Raw genomic sequence first — 21868 nt, forward strand, 5'->3', positions numbered from 1 at the left:
TAACAAAATAGAGAGTTTACGACTTAGTAGTAATACTATAACATAATAGATATACTATGATTTTTCAGACAGTCTATGTTTTTGCACAACTAGCACAATATGGCAGAAATACTATGATTTGGCACAAGTACTATGATTTAGTACAAATACTCTTATTGGCACAAATACCATGTTTCAGTACAAATACTATGATTTGGCAATAATACTGCTTTTCAGCACAACTACTGAGATTTGATTGAAATACTATGATTTAGAAGAAATACTATGATTTTGTACAAATACTACTATGTTTTGGTTCGAATACTATGATTTGCAAAAAATACTATGATTTGGCACAAGTACCATGATTTACTACAAATACTATGAATTGGCAGAAATACTGTGACTTAGTAGTAATACTTTAACATAACAGATATACTGTTATTTTGCAGATATAGTATGTTTTTGCACATATACTACGATTTTGCTCAAATACTATGAAATTGCAGTAATACTATGATTTTGAAGGAATACCATGATTAGGCAGAAATACTATGCCTTAGTAGTAATACTATGACATAACAGATATACTGTGATTTAACAGACAATATGTTTTTGCACCAATACTACGATTTCGCTCAAATACTATGAAATTGCAGTAATACTATGATTGTGAAGGAATACTATGATTTGGTAAAATACTATGCGTTAGTAGTAATACTGTAACATAACAGATATGCTGTGATTTTGCAGACAGTATGTTTTACGACAAATATTACGATTTTGCTCAAATACTATGAAACTGCAGTACTACAATGATTTTGAAGGAATACTATGATTTAGTAGAAATACTACGCCTTAGTACTAATACTATAACATAGCAGTTATAATGTGATTTTGCAGACATGCTGTGTTTTTGCACAAATACTACAATTTGGCAGAAATACTATATTTGGGCACAAATACTATGATTTGCTATAAATACTATTATTTGGCACATATACTATAATCAGCAGATATAGTGTAACATAACAAAAATTCTACGACTTAGTAGTAATACTATAACATAAGAGAAATTTTAATTGGACAAAAATACCATGATTTGGCACAAATACCATGATATGGCAGAAATACTATGATTGGGTACAAATACTATGATTTGGCACAAGTACTATGACTTAGTACAAATACTATGATTTGGCACAAATACTATGATTTAGCAGAAATACTATGTTTTAACATAAATAATATCTTTTGACACAAATGTCTGTTAAAGGTACTATTTCTGCTTTTAGCAGAAATACTGTAATTTTGCACAAATACTATGATTTGGCAGATATACTATATTCAGCAAATATACTATAACATAACACACATTCCTCCACTTAGTAGTAATACTATAACATAAAATAAATATTATGGTTTTGCCCCAAAACCATGATTTGGCACAAACAACATGATTTTTCAAAAAACTATGATTTAGCAGAAATACTATGATTGAGCAGAAGTACTAAGATGTAGTAGAAGTACTTTGATTTAGCACAAATACTATTATGGAGGAGTAATACTTTAACATGGGAGAAATATTGATACTCACACACACATACACAGAGAGCAAAGTGTACAGTAGCTGTTGAGAGTCTGGGCTTGGTATATCTAGGTCAGCTAAATTGGCTGCACCTGCTGTAATCAGCACTTACACACACAGACACAGAGAGAGCTATGGGTTTTCTTCAGTGTATTTCTCACATTCAGGACTCCCCTCGAACAAATGGCCATAATTTCCTAACCGTAGGAGCTAGAACGGTCATTCTGACACCGTTTTGTTCAGAAGAGATGGGGGAATCTGCAGGTCTTCATAATTCAGAGATAAAATATAAATTATTGAAGATATATGACTTGTAACACACTGTAACTGAGTAGAGGCAAAGCAAAACTGCCTTGACCTGCCCTCAAACAACATTTTGTAACTCTAAATCTATATGGAGCATCAAAACATTTTTTCACCGTAAGAAACAGCAGGCTTTGGTGAACAGTCATGGAAATTTTCAGGTCTCTGTTGAAATCCATCAAAAGATATGACGAGAGAAAAAAGTGCCTCATTTCCAGAGTTTGAAATCTGAAGAGATCTGAGCAAGGCACGAATTTCCTACCCTCAAACAAATGTAACTCATCTCAAATCGGTAATAGGTGGGAAAAAAATTCTTGAATTGTGAGAATCAGCAGAGTCTGAAGGTATATTGGCACAAGCCTCATGTCTCAACTTTCTTTCATTAAGGAGATATGACGATTTAAAAATGAGAGTCATTAGAGAAATCCAGCGCTGATTTTGAACAAGCTCTCTATTGACTGTCTATGGAGAGTTTTCAGACTTTGTGTTATTCTGAGGAGATTTGCAAAAAATCTGTAACTCCCACAACAATGATAGTGACATTTACTGGAAGCCAGCAAAAATACCTACGTTTTGATGTATAATTTGTGGGGGTTGAGTGGAAATTGAGCGAGTAGCAAGAAGTTGTTCAGACAAGTGGTGAAAATTCAGAAAGTTTCACTGCCCACTCTGAGTTAATTGCATAGCAACCATAGCAACGCATGTATTTTCTGAAAAATCACAATTTTGCAACTGAAAACTTAAAGAGGGATAAGATTAAAACAGTAGAAGATCTGAAAAGGCTGAATCAGACAGGAATAGCTCAATACTTTGAGAACATTTTAAAGTTTGAATGGAGTTTCTAGGTGAAAGTATGAGGATGTAGTTAAGTTTCAAAAACAAGCAAGTTTTAGCAGAATTGTGGAAGTTTTCCATTCATTTCAATGGGACAAATTAAAGGAAAAAAGTCTAATATTTTAAAAAGTATAACAGTAATAAACACCAAAAGTCATAGCAGTCATTAGCAGAAAGAGCAGAACAGTTTAGAGTTTGAATGGAGAAAATCGGCTGAAAACTGAGGGAGTAGTTAAACGGCGAAATACGGAGCAACTAGAAGAATAAAGTATAAAGATAAAGAATAAAGAGAAACAGGAACTCAATAGTGTGGAAGCCCTTTGAGGGCATCCACACAACTAGAAAAATTTGCATTTCCTGCGAAAATGCTGTGTGGATGCCTTATTGCTGAAGCTGTCTGCTCAAAAACTGAAAAAGATGAAAAGTTGCAAAAAGTTGTATGGTGGTGAAAAAAACAAAAATTGTCCTGAGCAGGATTCGAACCTGGCCCTCTTGGTCTCAAGGCATCTACTCATCTCACTGAGCTAAACTCACTCTGACCAAAAAGAGGTGGAGAGACGGACAACTCTGCTGAAATGAGCAGAAGCTGCTGAGAATTGTGCTGATAAGAGGAGAAAAGGCTGAAAATTTTGCAGAAAAGAGGTGAATCAGCAGAATTTCTGCTCAAAACAGTTTTTCCTGAAAACAGCTGAGACTTGTGCTAATAAGAGGTGAAAAGGCTGAAAATTTTGCAGAGGAGGTGAATAAGCAGAATTTGGGCTGAAAAGAGGTGAAAATTCTGCTCAAAAAGAGTTCAATCAGCAGAATTTCTGCTGAAAAGCGTTCTGCAGAACTCTTTTCAGAATTCTGCTGAAAAGATGTTTTGCTGAAAATAGCTGAAAAAGCTGGGATTTGTGCTGAAAAGTGGTGAAAAACTGAAAATTTTGCTGAAAAGGGGTGAAAAAGCTGAAATTGAGTTAAAAAGTTTAACTGTTAACTGAAAGAAATGTTGCCATAAGAGGATTTGAACCCAGGCCTCCCAGTCTGAGAACGGATGCTCATCTCACTGAGCTAAAACACAGGTCATCCCGGCAAGGAAAATCAGTGACGCCACTGATGATATGGCAGAAATGGGCAAAAGATATTGCAAAAAAAAAATTCAATATCTCAAAAGTATAGAAGTTATGAGCACCAAAAAGTCATAGCAGGCGAAAATGCTGTGTGGATGCTTTAACGCTGAAGCTGTCTGCTGAAAAGCTGAAAAAGATGAAAAGTTGCAAAAAGTTGTGCGGTGGTGAAAAGAAAATGTTGCCATGAGCAGGATTCGAACCTGGCCTCCCAGTCTCAAGGAAGCTAATCATCTCACTGAGCCAAAGTCACTCTCGAAAAGAAGAGGTGGAGAGATGGACAATTCTGCTAAAATGAGCAGAAGCTGCTGAGAATTGTGCTGATAAGAGGAGAAAAGGCTGAAAATTTTGCAGAAAAGAGGTGAATCAGCAGAATTTCTGCTGAAAAGAGGTTTCTGCTGAAATCACCTGAAAAGACGGGATTTGTGCTGAAAAGGGTGAAAAAACTCACAATTCTGCTGAAAAGGGTGAAGAATGAGCAGTATTTCTGCAGAAAAGACGGAAAGAAGCAGAACAAACTGAAAATTTTGCTGAAAGGGGTGAAGATGCTCAAATTTGTGTTGAAAACAGTTAAAAAAAGTTTAACTGTGAACTGAATAAATTGTTGCCATAAGTGGGATTTGAACCCGGGCCTCCCAGTCTTAGAACGGCTGCTCATCTCACTGAGCTAAAACACAGCTCAGCCCGGCGAGCAGAAATAAGTGACCACATTGATAATGTGTTCCATTCATTTCAATGGGCAAAAATATTGCAAAAAAATATTCAATATCTCAAAAAGTATAGAAGTTATGAGCACCAAAAGTCATAGCACACATTAGCAGAAAGAGCAGAAGTTTTTAGAGTTTGAATGGAGAAAATCGGCTGAAAACTGAGGGAGTAGTTAAAGCGGCAAAGAAGGAGCAACTAGAAGAATAAAGATAAAGAATAAAGAGAAACAGGAAAACAATAGTGTGGATGCCTCGAGGCATCCACACAACTAGAAAAATTGCATTTCCTGCGAAAATGCTGTGTGGATGCCTTAACGCTGAAGTTGCCTGCTGAAAATGACTGAAAAAGATGAAAAGCTGCAAAAATTGTATGGCGGTAAAGAAACTGAAAAATTATGCTGAAAACAAGTGAAAAAACAGAAACTTTTGCTGAAAAGAGGTGAAAAGGCAAAGATTCTGCTTCAAAGGGTACAGAAGTTCAAATTTCTACTGAAAAGAGGTGAAATGGTTTCCTCTGAAATGAGCAGAAAATACTGAGATTTGTATTGATAAGAGGTGAAAGGCTGAAAATTCTGCTTAAAATAGGTGAATCAGCAGAATTTCTACTGAAAAGAGGTAAAGAAGTAGAACGTTGCACTGAAAACAGGTGAATCAGCAGAATGTCTGCTAAAAAAGAGATTTCTGTTGAAAACACCTGAAAAAGCTGGGATTTGTGCTGAAAAGGGGTGAAAACACTCACAATTCTGCTGAAACGGGGTGAAGAAGAGGTGTTGGGCTGTTGAGAAGAGTTAAATAAGTTGAACTGATATGTTTGGGTACAAATGCTATGATTTGGCAATAATACTGCGTTTAGCACAATTCCTGAGATTTGATTGAAATACTATGATTTAGAAGAAATATTATGACTTTGTACAAATACAATATTTTGGCACAAATACTATGATTAGGCAGAAATACTATTATTTAGTAGAAATACTATGATTTACCAGAAGTATAATGTTTCTGCAAAAATAGTATAATTTTGAAGAAATACTATGCCTTAGTAGTAATACTATAACATCAGAGATATATGATGATTTTGCAGACATTCTGGTTTTACACAAATACTATAATGTGGCAGAAATACCATGCTTTAGCACAAATACTATGATTTGCTATAAATACTATGATTTGGCACATATACTGTATTCAGCAGATATACTATAACAAAATAGAGAGTCTACGACTTAGTAATAATACTATAACATAATAGATATACTATGATTTTGCAGACAGTCTATGTTTTTGCACAACTAGCACAATGTGGCAGAAATACTATGATTTGGCACAAGTACTATGATTTAGTAGAAATACTCTTTTGGCACAAATACTGTGTTTCAGTACAAATACTATGATTTGGCAATAATACTGCGTTTCAGCACAACTACTGAGATTTGATTGAAATACTATGATTTAGAAGAAATACTATGATTTCGTACAAATACTATGTTTTGGTTCGAATACTATGATTTGCAAAAATAGTATGATTTGCACAAGTACCATGATTTAGTACAAATACTACGAATTGGCAGAAATACTGTGACTTAGTAGTAACACTTTAACATAAAAGATATACTGTGATTTTGCAGACATAGTATGTTTTTCCACATATACTACGATTTCGCTCAAATACTATAAAATTGCAGTGATACTATTATTTTGAAGGAATACTATGATTAGGTAGAAATACTATGCCTTAGTAGTAATACTATAACATAACAGATATACTGTGGTTTAGCAGACATAGTATGTGTTTTGCAGAAATACTACGATTTTGCTCAAATACTATGAAATTGCAGTAATACTTTGATTTTGAGCGAATACTATATATAGGTAGAAATACTATGCCTTAGTAGTAATACTATAACATAACAGATATACTGTGGTTTAGCAGACATAGTATGTTTTGCACAAATACTACGATTTTGCTCAAATACTATGAAATTGCAGTAATACTATGATTTTGAAGGAATACTATGATTTGGTAGAAATACTATGCCAAATCGTAGTAATACTATAACATAACAGATATACTGTGATTTTGCATAAGTATGTTTTTTTCACAAATACTACTATTGGGCAGAAATACTACGTTTTAGCACAAATACTATGATTTGCTATAAATACTATGATTTGGCACATATACTATATTCAGCAGATATATTATAACATAACAGAAATTCTACGACTTAGTAGTAATACTATAACATAACAGATATTTTACTTGGGCACAAATACTATAACTTGGCACAAATACCATGATTTGGCAAAAAATACCATGATTTGGCAGAAATACTATGATAGGGTATGAATAATATGAATAGGCACAAGTACTATGATTTAGTACAAATACTATGATTTGACAGAAATACTATGCCTTAGTAGTAATACTATAACATAACAGATATACTGTGATTTTGCATAAGTATGTTTTGCACAAATACTACAATTGGGCAGAAATACTATGTTTTAGCACAAATACTATGATTTGCTATAAATACTATGATTTGGCACACATACTATATTCAGCAGATATGCTATAACATAACCGAAATTCTACGACTTAGTAGTAATTCTATAACATAATAGAAATTTTAATTGGGCACAAATATTATAATTTGGCACAAATACCATGATTTGGCAGAAAAATACCATGATTTGACACGAATATGATGATATGGCAGAAATAATACGATTGGGTACAAGTACTATGAATAGCCACAAGTACTATGATTTAGTACAAATACTATGATTTGGCAGAAATACTATGATTTAGCAGAAATACTATGTTTTAACATAACTAATATCTTTTGACAGAAATTTCTGCTAAAGGTACTATTTCTGCTTTTAGCAGAAATACTGTAATTTGGCATAAATACTATGATTCGAGATAAATACTATGATTTGGCAGATATACTATATTCAGCACATAAACTATAACATAACAGACATTCCTGCACTTAGTAGTAATCTCATAACATAAAATAAATATTATGGTTCTGCCCCAAAACCATGATTTGGCACAAATACCATGATTTTTCAAAAATACTATGATTTAGCAGAAATACTATGATTGAGCAGAAGTACTAAGATGTAGTAGAAGTACTTTGATGTAGCACAAATACTATTATGGAGGAGTAATACTTTAACATGGGAGAGATATTGATACACACACATACACAGAGAGCAAAGTGTACAGGGGCTGTTAAGAGTCTGGGCTTGGTATATCTAGGTCAGCTAAATTGGCTGCACCTGCTGTAATCAGCACTTACACACACAGACACAGAGAGAGCTATGGGTTTCCTTCAGTGTATTTCTCACATTCAGGATTCCCCTCGAACAAATGGCAATAATTTCCTAACCGTAGGGGCTAGAACGCTCATTCTGACACCGATTTGTTCAGAAGAGATGGGGAAATCTGCAGGTCTTCATAATTCAGAGATAAAATATAAATTATTGAAGATATATGACTTTTAATACACTGTAACTGAGTAGAGGCAAAGCAAAACTGCCTTGACCTGCCCTCAAACAACGTTTTGTAACTCTTAATCTATATGGAGCATCAAAATCATTCTTTCACCGTAAGAAACAGCAGGCTTTGGTGAACAGTCATGGAAATTTTCAGGGCTCTGTTGAAATCCATCAAAAAGATCTGACGAGAGAAAAAAGTGCCTCATTTCCAGAGTTTGAAATCTGAACAGATCTGAGCGAGGGACAAATTTCCTATTCTCAAACAAGTGTAATTCATGGCCAAACGGTAATAGGTGTGGAAGAAATTCTTGAATTGTGAGCATCAGGGATGTCTGAAGATATATTGGCACAAGCCTCATGTGTCAACTTTGTTTCGTTAAGGAGATATGACGATTTGAAAATGCCTCTCATTAGAAATCCAGTCTGAGAGCGGATGCTCATCTCACTGAGCTAAAACACAGGTAATCCGGCAAAGAAAATCAGTGACACCACTGATAATATTGCAGAAATGGGCAAAAATATTGCAAAAAAAATTCAATATCTCAAAAGTATAGAAGTTATGAGCACCAAAAGTCATAGCAATAATTAGCAGAAAGAGCAGAATTTTTTAAAGTTTGAACTGAGAAAATCGGCTGAAAACTGAGGGAGTAGTTAGGCGACAAAAAAAGCGACGGAAGCAACCAGAATAAAGTATAATAAAGAATAGAGAGAAACAGGAACTCAATAGTGTGGAAGCCCTTTCAGGGCATCCACACAATAAAAGAAACAGGAACTCAATAGTGTGGAAGCCTTTTAGGGCATCCACACAATAAAGAGAAACAGGAACTCAATAGTGTGGAAGCCCTTTAAGGGCATCCACACAACTAGAAAAAATTGCATTTCCTGCGAAAATGCTGTGTGGATGCCTTAATGCTGAAGCTGTCTGCTGAAAAGCTGAAAAAGCTGAAAAGTTGCAAAAAGTTGCATGGTGGTGAAAAAAAAAAAAAAATGTCACTCTGAGCAGGGTCGAACCCAGCCCTCCTGGGCTCAAGGCGACGACTCATCTCACTGTGCCAAACTCACTCTCACAAGAAAAGAGATGGAGAGACTGACAATTATGGTGGAATGAGCAGAAGCTGCTGAGGATTGTGCTGATAAGAGGTGAAAAGGCTGAAAATTTTGCAGAAAAGAGGTGACTCAGTAGAATTTCTGCAGAAAAAGAGGAAAGAAGCAGAACGTTGCGCTGAAAAGGGTGAATGAGCAGAATTTCTGCTGAAAAGAGGCAGAAGGTTCTGTATGTAGAAAAAGAAACACTGTTGAACCATGTGTGAAATAAATAAAGAAAAGAAATGAAAGAACAACCTGGTTCTGCTCAAATTCACCAATCAGAGGTACTGCTTCTGTCTGCTTCATCAGGCTGTTTACTTGTATGTATTTCTGCCATGTGGTGTTGACAAGAATCTGAGGTCCATATTAGAAAAGCTGCTAAAATCATAAAACTTTGCAGAATTGTAATAAATTAGCAATATAAATTACAGGTCTGTGGTAGTGTATCAATTTGTAGTGAAAAAAAAAACATGTGGACCAAGGTGGGATTGAACCCACGACCTTTGAGCTGCAGAGCCGTGTCATTACCGATTGCGCCACCTGGACAGGGGGGCGGGCGCCTGAAAAAACAGATTGATGACCAGTCAGAATTAGATCGCGGTGAGAGGCGGCGCCGTTTTGGAGTTACAAAGCGTCGTGTAACTCAAAAACTAGGAGGGCTAGCAGCATAATTCTTGTACTGGGTGAATCAGCGGACTTTGGAAGAAGAAACTTTGGAGAAGAAAGCGGCTTCATTTTCGGAGTTTGAAAACTGAGAGGAGGACAGATTTCCACCCTCAAACAAACGTAATTCATTGCTCAACGGTAAGATAATTGAAAAACTGCTTCCACTGTGAGTGTCAGCAGTGTCTGAAGATATATTGGCACAAGCCTCATGTCCTAACTTTGCTTTGTTAAAGAAATATGGCGATTTGAAAATGCCTCCCGTTACAGAATTTCAGCTCTGAATTTCAAAACCTCCCATAGACTTTGAATGGGGAGTTGTCAGACCTGTGTCACTCCGAGGCAAATTGCGAAAAAATGGTAAATCTCACAATAAAAATAGTGACATTGTCTGAAAGCCAGCAAAAATACCTACGTTTTGATGTATAATTTGTGGGGGTTGAGTGGAAATTGAGCGAGTAGCAAGAAGTTGTTTAGACATGAAGAGAAAATTCAGAACGGACCAGCACTCACTCTGACTTAATTGCATAGCAACCATAACAACGCATGTATTTTCTGAAAAATCACAATTTTGCAACTGAAAACTTAAAGAGAGATAAGATTAAAACGGTAGAAGATCTGAAAAAGCTGAATCAGACAGGAATAGCCCAATAATCTGAGAACATTTTAAAGTTTGAATGGAGTTTCTAGGTGAAAGCATGAGGAAGTAGTTAAGTTTCAAAGACAAGCAAGTTTTAGCAGAATTGTGGAACTTTCCCATTCATTTCAATGGGACAAATTAAAGGAAAAAAGCTTAATATTTTAAAAAGTATAATAGTAATAAAGACCAAAAGTCATAGCAGTTATTAGCAGAAAGAGCAGAACAGTTTAGAGTTTGAATGGAGAAAATCGGCTGAAAACTGAGGGAGTAGTTAAACGGCGAAATACGGAGCAACTAGAAGAATAAAGTATAAAGATAAAGAATAAAGAGAAACAGGAACTCAATAGTGTGGATGCCTTTGAGGGCATCCACACAATAAAAAAGGAAAAGGAAACCATTCAAGTAACTTTATATTATGAACTGAAGAGTAAGGCAAAAGTATAAATGAAAAGCATACAAGCATTAATGTATATAGATAAACCCAACAATCATATGACCCCCTATGAGCAAGCACTTTGGCGACAGTGGGAAGGAAAAACTCCCTTTTGACAGGAAGAAACCTCTGGCAGAACCAGGCTCAGGGAGGGGCGGCCATCTGCCGCGACCGGTTGGGGTGAGATGTAAACAAATCCAAAACTGTCCACAGAGCTACAGGGGGCACACTGGGATCGCAACAGCAGCCATAGAGGGAAACAGATTAGGATGTTCTTCCCAGTACTGAAGTTGGTCGGCTTTTCTTATGTGTGCGTTTTTCTCTGAGAGGTAGGTCTCCACTTTAGTTTCTGTTGATGAGGCACTCACGGATACTTCTGGATAAGGGTCATTTGGAAGCAAGTGGTTGGCTGACTTTGCGAAAACAGCTAGAAACAGATAAAAGTAAAACACAATTTAAAACAATAAAACAAGAGACATCGCAAAGCGCAGCTCTTCAGTTAGCAAACTGGCAAGTAATGAAGTTCTAATAAATAATTGCAAAAACAAATATAACTTTAGAACTAAATTACCCAAAACTATATTAAAAAGGTAGTAAAAAAAGAAATTGGCTTAATACTGGTGTCTTTGGATGAGGTAAGTTGCTATGTGAGGTAAAAACCACACGTGGCTGTAATTTGGTGGCCTGTATACAGTTCCAATCCAAGCATGTAGTTGGTTTAAATGGGTTTAATACTGGTGTCTTTTGATCACTTGACTGTATATAAACCTGTTGTACAAAAGGTGTATTTTAATTTCACTATACCTGCCCATCCTTGTAGCTGGTTTCTAGTAGCGTGGCACAGTTTCAAGATCAGTGTAGGGCTTCTCCACTGCCTTCACTGGACAGAACACATCTGAGGAGTTATGAATGAATGGATGACTTAATGAATGGATGAGATTATAGTTTTTTTTCAAACAATATCAATATCAAATGTTACAATATAAAGTAAGAAACAAAAATACAATTACCTGTTATGGCAGGGATCCCATCAGGTGCAGTTGCAGTCTTTCTGTTCACGTTTCTGGTCAGCTCTTCAATGGATGAGAGCAGTCTTATCTATCAGCTCCCACTGGTGAGCTGTCAGTGTTGCTGGTAGAGTGTGCTCGGTTGCAAAGACACTAAGATCACTTGGCAAGTCCATATCCTCACAACCTTGCAGTCATTTTGTGTTAGTGAATTACACAATAAATGGGGTTGTGATAACTGTGATATGTATTCAGAACACCTGATTGGAGGCAGGCGTATGGCTGTGATATGTAAAGGTGATCAATCAATGTGTGTTTTCGGTAGTTGCAGCAGTAATAAGTTGTGCATATCCTCTTGACTGAAACAGTTCTTGGATGGGTTTTTTCCTCTGCTCATAAGGTCCTCATTGAAGTCTCCACAAACAATAATTGGTTGGCAATTCATCATTTCCAATGAGTCCAAAAGACATTGCATTTGTGGTAAAAACCTCACGTGGCTGTAATTTGGTGGCCTGTATACAGTTGCTATCAAAGCTGTGACTGGCGATTCAACCTTGATAACAACAAATTCAAGGTCAGTCACATTTTGCAGGTATTTTCGAGACTCTGCTGTAAGAACTGTTTTGTAGTACATTGCAACTCCACCGCCATTTACCTTTGCCATGTCTGTATGGTTTGTGTAAGAGGCGTGTCTGTTGCGTGTGGCCATGTTGTACTGTTCCAGCTGGAAGCGGGGAGAAACTGATGATCCAGACAAGTGAGTTTCTGTTATGCATAAAACATCAGCAAGGCTGAGTTCATGGTGGCATCTCATGTCCTCCATGTGAGTTGGGAGACCTTGTGCATTGTGATGGATAATTGTCAACGTGGGGACTGTGGGAACAACTGATTTTAAGAATTGCAACAGTGGTCTTGCATTCTCAAATGATGCATGTCTCATATTTTTGAGTGCATCTGTGATGGCAGGATCAGCATAGATTTTCCTTCCATCAAAGTCTGTGATGTAGAGTCCTTTAAGTGAGGTTGTGCGGCTGAGTGCAACATAGGCCATTCAGGTTCAAAAATACGCTTCAAACATACTACTGCTGATTCCATTGTCATGCCTTGTACTTTGTGAGCTGTACATGCAAAGGCCAACTTCATTGGAAATTGCCTGTGAAGAACTCCTTTTTTACTTGTAGATTCTTCACATTTCTCAATATATACCAGGTTGTCTGAGGATCCTTGTATTTTTTCTGCGAAATTTTTGCCCAGAATTTTGATTGTCCAGCGTAAGTCCAATGAGATTCACAGTTTTTGGTCCATCCTGTGTGGTTGTCACAATGTTCGTGATTGTTCCAAATGTCCCATTAACAAGCCCATCTTCAACATCCAAATTTCTAATAATCATAACACGCACTCCAGGTGCAGCTTGTATGTTATCAGGTAAATCTCTTTTGTTGCCTTTCATCATATCTGCCAGGAGGACCATCTCACCCGTTCGTGGGTCTTTCCTGTAGTCTTCGCCTGAATATTTATGATATCAGAATGAAGAGCAGTTACAGTTGCTGAATTGTGTTTGTCCACCTCTTTGTTTGTAGCATAAATGTGTAATACATTAGATGGACAATCTTTTATGTCATGGATAGCCTGTGTGAGCAAGGCTTTATCATTGGCTTCAAGAGAACCTGTTTTTGCTTCACTCTTATCCTGTTGAGAACTTCAGCAAAAGAATGATCATCTTTCTGTCGCATGATTTCTGTCAGGTTGACCATGTGGAAATAGTCTTTCCAGAGATCAAGGACATTGTCCTCGTACACACAGAGTGGTTTGGCTTTTCAAGGGGTGGCAGCTGGTAAAAGTCTCCTACTGCAAGGATAGACATCCCACCAAAAGGCTTCTTGTTTCCTTTGATCTGCTGAAGTCTCCAGTGGATGTAGGCAAAAAGGTCTTTAGAAACCATAGATATGTCATCCATGACCAGAATCTCTGCATTTGAAAGTGAAGCTCTCACTTCATCCAGTGCATTCCCCAGTCCCTGATATGGCGGTTTTAAAGATTTTGGCAGCTTTAGCAGAGAGTGCAGTGTTTTCCCAGATATGTTAAAAGCTGCAGTGCCAGTAAATGCAGTCAGCAGGACTGCAGGGTAGGACATGTCTGCTTGGTCACGGAATCTGGGAGTTGGTGCAAAATCTTTGTTGCCTCCTCATATATGCACTTGATAACATTTTATCCACAGCCAGCTCCTCCAGAGACAAAATAAAAGAACTGCTCAGGACAGTGACCCACACAAGTTTGAAACACCACTCACGCACTCGTGAGAATATGGATGCTTGGGTTTCATTCAGACTTTGGTACATTTTCTGACAAAGTCTGGGCTCAGCTTTAGTGCTATGATTGCTGGCATGGCTCACTGCTGCTACCACTGACAGTAGTCTGGAACAATGTCCATTTCATTTTCGTCAGTGTCATGTCTGGATTGTCGTTGGGCCCACACACTCTAAACGATCTACTTCAACCTCAGGTGCAAAGGTGTTCCATGCATTGATAAGTGGGCCTTGTTGTTCAATCTGTTCCAGTGCCCTTTCCATTGTTTTGCCATGGCTTTCATAACGCTTTTTGTTAAAGGTAACAATTGGCCGTACTGCAAAACCATGTTTTCGATCCACTTTTGTAGAACTGTTGGGATGTGGGATATGTTGTGTTTTTAAGGTCATCATTTGATCGATGTGGAAAATAAAGTTTTAGTAGTCTGCTATAAAACTTCTCTGGTTGTTTCTTTTCTGAGAACCGAGGATATCTGATTATTGCAGGTTTCCCTCTTGTTCTCTTTTGAATATAACCCATGTTATTCAAAAGAGGATGGCATTTTTGACTCTGTTTTGGCTGTAGAGAATCCTGTACTCTGAAGCAAATTCAGCCAAACACATTCTTTCAAACTCAGGTGTTCTGGGTCTGTTTGCATATTTTTCTGGCAATCCAGACATCCACATTTTCATCATCTGGTGCCATGCTCTGCAACCTGCTCATCGGGAGACTCATTTTCAGGGCATCATCATCAGTCTGTATGAACACCACACTGCGTGAACACTTTTTAGTGGCAGGCTGCATGTCCTTGCCACGGATTCTTGGGCACTGACTTCTCTGTGTTTAGCATATGCCTGCATTATCTGTTTCATTTCATCTCTTTCATTGACATTGGACTTTTTGACCTCCTGGATGACTCCATTAAGAAATTGTGTCATCTCAAATTCGGGTTTAGAGACATAAGACATCATGTACATCAGGCAGCTGTAGTCATCAATGACATATTGGATGTCCATGTTGGCATTCCAGGCTCTCAGCAGATCTGCATTGTATGCATTCACCCAGCAGTCATTAGGTTCACGCTTTAAGAGGATGACATGGCCATTGCTTAAATTGAAGACACAATCCAAGTATTGTTCATAAGTTAATTTGCATTTGTGAAGCAGCTCAGACAAGTCCTCAAACGAGGAATTTGGGTCACTGAAGCAAATCTCTCAATGGCTGGAGTTTTTCTTTGGCCTCTTTCTGTTTTTTGCGGCGCCATTCGTCTGTTTTTTGCTTTTGTTTTCATTTGTGCCTTTCTCCTTACTTGTGCTATGCTGCTTATCATTGTGATCATCGTCATCATCTGGGCTTGGGAAAGTGATCATTGTTTGGTCTACGGTAGTTTGGGGAACCCAAACCTACATGACACATTACCTTTTTGCAGGATCTGGAGTGATTTCTGCTGTGGACTTGAACCTCAGACACAATTTTGTGAAGTTCAGGATCGGCATTTTGGTCAGGCATCTTACATGTTATGTACTTGTCAATAAATTTGTACACGTGGTCTTCAAGGTCGCTTCCAAATTTAGGTGCATCTTTGACCCAAACCAGTAAATGGATATGAGGGCTACCTCTGGCCTGAAACTCCACTCGATAAAAGTAATCTTCTACTTCACCGATGGGCATTGCTGGGGACAGGATCAGTGTTGTCATTAGTGCATCGACTCTTTTTTCAAACAATCGCATCACAGTCACAGGGTTGCTTCGGAGAATTTCACACTTTGTGTTCCAGTCAAGTTGTGAAAAATCCACTTGTTCACCTTGTTGAGGTTTTATGACCTCAACAACCTCAAACCATCTCATTTCAGCAGCTGAAAATGTCAGGAAAAAGTAGGCTTTCCTAACTGTCTGACCATAGCATGCAGATCTTTCAGTGCCTTCTCCCAATAGGCTGGAGTACCTCTCAGAGGTTTCATGAAGCGTGTTGCATCTTTGTTATTTATTAGTCTCTCCACTTCGTCTTTATTTTGAAGCATTCTGTTACAAATTCTACATCCATCCTTGGTGATTGCCTTACCTTTGCGCAATTGGATGGACATGCTGTTTGTAGCCATGTGTGTTTCTATTACAAACTGTGCAAAGAATAGGTAGCTTTGGTCAGTTGCAAACCGTATATCTGCAGAGAACAGCCGTGTATTAAAATACATGGTTGGGGACAGTTTGACTTGTCTGGCTTCATCTAATGTGTTCTGTCCAGTTGGGAACTGCACAGGAAAGGCCATGGCTTCAAGTTTAGGAACAGAGAAGAAGCCAACAGGTCTATTTCCTTGGGCGGGTGCAATGCTAAATATTCCTTCACCATATGATAAAATGTCCTGTGCTATATCTGGTGGTTGCATACAGGTGTCTAGAACAAGACCAGACCGAAGTTCTTCCTTTTCTTTCTCCGTATCTTGTAAGGGCTCTCCATTTGACTGTTCAGGCTCCAATAGTTCGTTTACATCATGACATGGCTCAAGTATTCCAGCTGTTGTATCCTCAGTGGTTCTTCTTTCTGGTACAATTTGGTTGTCGAAGTTTCTGGGCAGTGCATCTTGAATATCTGCATCAGCAGTGTCATGTTCCGTCTCGATTATCTGATTATTTGTGGGATCAGCAAAAGTAGCGTCATCATCAATAGATACATCTTTGTATTCTGAATGCATCTCTTTTAGCTTTGATAATCCTGCTAACACATTCTTCATGTTCACAGTGTAGAAGTGTTGGTATCCTTTGAATCTGATGTGTCTTTTCAGTTGTACCTGCAGGAGCTGGGCTTCATTGCTAGGTCTGGGAAGACAGTTTACTGTGGTTTCCACATCCGGACGGTACACAAACAACAGCCCCATGTACGGCTCTTTGCTGTCCTTTTGGTAATGCAATGATTTTGGCAAGCGGGAGAATTTTAGCAATCAGTTGTCGTTCTAGTACATTTAATTGACTCAGTTCAATTGGAATGGGTGCTAGTGCTAAAATGCTTGCCACTGCGATGGAAGGGATCTTTCCTCGTTGTAGGTGGCTGTCACAGTTGTAGCAAATCCACTCCTCCATTCTTTGTTTTGGGAAAGTACAATTAGCTGAGCATTCCCGTCACAAACATGGACAAATTTTCCTGTCAAGCAAGTGTCAACAATGTGACTATATTATTAACATACTTTGATCTTTTGCAGTGTTTAACTTGATTAGGAAACAGAGTTCTGTGGCACACTGTACAGACATGGGTGGGTCCTAACTTAATTGTTTCACGGAAAGCTAATGTGGCTGCTTGCATCACACTATTCACTACAAGCTGGGGCTGTGCTTCAGACTGTGGACCCTGCTGGAATTGTGTTACTAGTCGTCTGTATTTCTTCTTTATTCTCTCGCACACAACTTTTTATAAATGGCGAAAGATGCAGTGGTAGCCATTTGTGTCTCTGGTACTCTGCACAGCGCTGTATATGGTGCAGTCTGAATTGTGAGTCATTATGATACCTGGCATGAATTGATTTTTTTTGTTTGTGCCTGTAGTTTGGATCCAATGCATATTTTGTTCTTATGTATTTTTTCTGTCTGCTTTGAAAGTCAGCATCCGTGTTGTACCTTTGGACCAGATATTGCTTCTGTCTGCTTTGAAAGTCAGCATCTGTGTTGTACCTTTGGACCAGATATTGCTTCTGTCTGCTTTGAAAGTCAGCATCCGTGTTGTACCTTTGGACCAGATATTGCTTCTGTCTGCTTTGAAAGTCAGCATCCGTGTTGTATCTTGAACACATATTGTTTCTGTCTGGTTGAAAGCTGGCATCTGTGATATATCTTCTGATAATGTAGTCTCTCTTTTTTTGTTGAAAATGAGGATCATTTTGGTATCTCTTCACTTTGTGGGCTTTTATCTTCTCTTGAAGGATTTGCATAATAACCTTTGGCTGATAACAGTTTTTGTTTATGGCGATGACGGTTTTGAGCATATTGAGTTTTCACAGCCTGTAATTTTTTCATTCGAAATTCAGGAAAGCAGGCATATCGTTGCTTTTCGTGTCTTTTTTTGTTTATCTTCTTTGCCAAGTCTTCAGATGAAGATTTTCTTTAGCTTTTAGATGCTGCTTGTGACTTTTTGAGCTTGATTGAATAGCTTTCCCACGCCGTCGTTTATTTAATCTGCATACATTTCTTGCTTTTGGGGGTTTATCTATGACTTTATCTCTTTCATTATTGAGTTCAAGATTTTCTTGTTGTTCTGTTTGGATGTTTGCTTGTTGGATCAACAGATGTTTCAAGTTGATGTTCTAATTTGATTTGAAGCCATTTTGTCTTGTTGTGGGTTTAAAGCACTTTCTAACATTGTCATGTAGGTTTGGGCTGATTCTGGTTGAGGCACTTGCACAGTGGGATTTGTGATTTGTGGTTCATCATTTTGTGGTGATGTAGCTGTTGCTCCTGGTGTTGCTTGAGTTGACTGTGCAGGCTGTTCGTTGTGAGTGCTGACTCTTTTGAAAGAAACAGGCACAAACTCATATCTTGCATACCTGCCTTGATTTTGGAAAAGGATATGCAGGTGGTTGATCAGGTCATTCACATGAGTGAAAGTGAGCATGACTGCTGTTCCATTTGGCTGGGGTAAACCTGCTGCACTTCTTGAATGTGAATCAAATAATCCATACCTCCCAGATTTGTCACGGAAAACTGCAATGCACTGAGGCGAAACCATGAGCAAAGCATAGTTCACATCTGTTGACAGACATACAAGGCGACTAGCAAGAGGCAACCACCATCCTTTTCTTTGATAAGTTTTGTCTGCTGCTTTCAGGTATCCGTACCTTATGTTGTCCATTTTCACACTGTAGACATTTATGTCAGCATGAACTTCTTTGGGCAGGTCCTCCATGGTCAGATGATCTTGTGTATAACGCCTCTCCTGCTGAAGATTTGTTTTAATCCAACAGTAGAGTGCATCTCCCTGTTCAAGCACCTTATCAAGTCGGGCTGTGTTGAACTGGTGTTCCTCATTAAGGTAGGCCAGGAATGTGAGGGCATTACATGTGCACTGATGATTTCGAGAGAATTCTGTGTACCTTTCATCACTTTGACAATGAGTTGCACTGACACACCAGAAGTGCTGAACTGCGTTTCTCTGTAGCTCCTCTGTCAGTAGTTGTTCATTTGTGTTGTGTTGTGGAAAGGCTGATCAAGGAATGGTAAAGGTGACACATGTTATTGTTTAGTATTTAATGATATGCATTTCACGGTTGAGTAAAAACATATGTAACTCTTGGTACAATGATGTAAGACATTTTTAAGTGGCAATAGTTGTATAAATTTAGATTTTCTTGTAAAGTAAAATTTTTTTTTTAACTATGGTAAAATAATGAAACAATGTTCAAGCCAAATTATATCACTCCTCAATCATATTACAGCATAATCTAAAGATACACAGCATCAGATAAGCCAGAAAGACAGTGACAGGAACAGTGAGAGAGAGCAGAGGTGGGAAGTAAAAATGACAAATATTTTAGATATCTGTAATTTGCTTTAGAGCTGTTTTAATGACCTTTACAAAGGTCATACCTGTACCTTCTGCTCCTCATATTTTTAAAGCAGTTAATTTCTTTCAGTATAACACATTATTTTAGGTTGATGCGGGCCTTCAAACATCAACTAAATTGCAGCCTAAATACAAATATATGAAAGGAAATCCTGTTTACGTATTATTCGTAAGAGGATTTCAGATTAGGGCTGTTCGATATAACGATATATATCGGATAACGATATAAAAACGTCTATCGTTTCATTTTACGCTATCGTTTGTTTCGTGGTGTCGCAAAATAAACTGTTTACGGCAATATTTTTTCATTACTTTGATGGTCACTGTAGTGGCTATATTAATTTCCTAAAGTTCTCTCTTTCTCTTATATTTAATATAACCACACTACAGACGGACAAGCGCTTGTTTTTATGCGTTGTCGTTAGCAACAATGACGGTAAAACCACCCCGTGTCCGCTTGTTTATTTTCCACATAAACCTTTCACAATAAAGCTCAAGATCCTGTTGAGACTTTTCAAAATAAACTGAATCACGTGAAAGATGCAGAGTATTTACGGATGAGAAGCAAAAAAGAGCCGTCAGGTGCTACAAAATAAACCTTAGACTCAAACGTTAGAACAGGCTTTTCCCCGCAGCACGCCGTGTAATAAATACTCACAAAGAAAACGGCGGCCACAACCTATGTCTAAAAATGTATTGTTTCATGCATCAGTTAAAACACTTGACTCCAGGTACACGACGCCCAGCTGGAAACACTTCAGGCAAGTCGAGCTGCCTGACATTCACAGAATTTACAGAAAATGTTACATTTTTGTGATTTATATCGTTATCGGACGAATAGATGTCTTAATATCGGGATATGAGATTTTGGTCATATCGCACAGCCCTATTTCAGATGCTCTTAAATTAGATGTAATTCAATCACTGATTTCAGATTAAACCGGATGGTTCTGTACATGTGCCATAAAAACACGTTTCATAGTTGTGTTACATTTTGTAAAGAAATGACACAAAATTCAGTTACAGGTTAAATGTGATTGAAACAGAACACACTGACATTCATCTTGAGAAAAGATCAGTGTCCCAAAATGTTTGTATTTATTTGCACTGCTTTTCACTGTGGATGTCAATTTATCTGAAGCTTTAAGTATAAAATGGTATAAATGTTTTTTCAGAACAATAGATATAGAAATAGCTAAACAGACAGACAGCTGTTGAGATGTCTGCATTTTTAGAGTCTGATGAAAGAAATTGACAAATGTACATGTTTAGTCTAACATTTTAGTATATTTAGTATGAGTTAGCAAGCACACTTAAGGTGAAAGACTAAATATCAACCCCGGTGATTATACATAGGGTTAGGGTTACCTTTTTAGGTGGAGAATTTGATGCCGTGTGGAAATCATCGGTTGCCCAGACTCGTTTTGCTGGTGGACGAGTGTCTGAAATCTGATAATACAGTTAATCAAAATTAGAAAACCTACTAACAGATTTGAAATAGAGTGTAACACTGGATACTTTAAAGAAAACATGAAACAGTAGCGGTTACTAAACTTACAAAGCGATAAAAAAAATTCCAGCTGTTTGCATAACTACTAAGAAATTTGAAAGTGAGTGTAACTTTAAAAACTTTAAACAAAACTAACAGAAGCGAGACAACAAAATTCTTACTGTTTACATAAGGCAAACATGTAACCATATGTCTTTAACATTTAATGGTAATGTAACTGTCCACTATAAATCCTTAATGGAGGAATACCGTTTTAAATTTACCTTGCTGCCTGGAGGACATAAGGAGGTGGGTCTATTCTGCGTTTCCAAGGACAAGCTGGCTGGTGCTGTCTGCTAACCCAGGCAAAAAGAATATAATGTTAAGACATTAAGTGACCTGACACTTTAATTTCACTTTACAATGCAATGCATGGCATGAACTGTTATGCCAGTTGGGTAACATTACAAGATAGAAATGGTCAACTGTATGGGTAAGTGTTATAAGAAATATATTGTATGTGCTCACTACCACATCAGAATTACCTGTTCAGAGCTATGAAAAAAACAAACAAACAAAAAAAAAAAAAACACCCCTTGTCATATTTTCCTTTGTTTTGGATAGAAATTAGACAAAATTGAGTTAGCAAACATGCTTTAAGTGAAAGACTACATATTAACTGTGGTTATAGA

General features: G+C 37.6%; 2 long non-coding RNA genes across 2 annotated transcripts; both read right to left on the minus strand.

The window, feature by feature from the left end:
- Positions 1-10796: 10796 nt before the first annotated feature.
- On the minus strand, positions 10797-11996 carry LOC120434519. Its single transcript, XR_005609141.1, has 3 exons — positions 11860-11996; positions 11654-11744; positions 10797-11276 (listed from the first exon to the last, which is right to left on the minus strand). It is a non-coding gene; the product is annotated as an uncharacterized LOC120434519 (long non-coding RNA).
- A 6443-nt stretch (positions 11997-18439) lies between these two features.
- LOC120434499 lies at positions 18440-21498 on the minus strand. The gene is made up of 3 exons (XR_005609124.1): positions 21461-21498; positions 21056-21136; positions 18440-19326 (listed from the first exon to the last, which is right to left on the minus strand). It is a non-coding gene; the product is annotated as an uncharacterized LOC120434499 (long non-coding RNA).
- Positions 21499-21868: the final 370 nt, after the last annotated feature.

This window comes from Oreochromis aureus, linkage group 18 (assembly GCF_013358895.1).
Source record: "Oreochromis aureus strain Israel breed Guangdong linkage group 18, ZZ_aureus, whole genome shotgun sequence".
NCBI classification, from domain to species: Eukaryota; Metazoa; Chordata; class Actinopteri; order Cichliformes; family Cichlidae; genus Oreochromis; species Oreochromis aureus.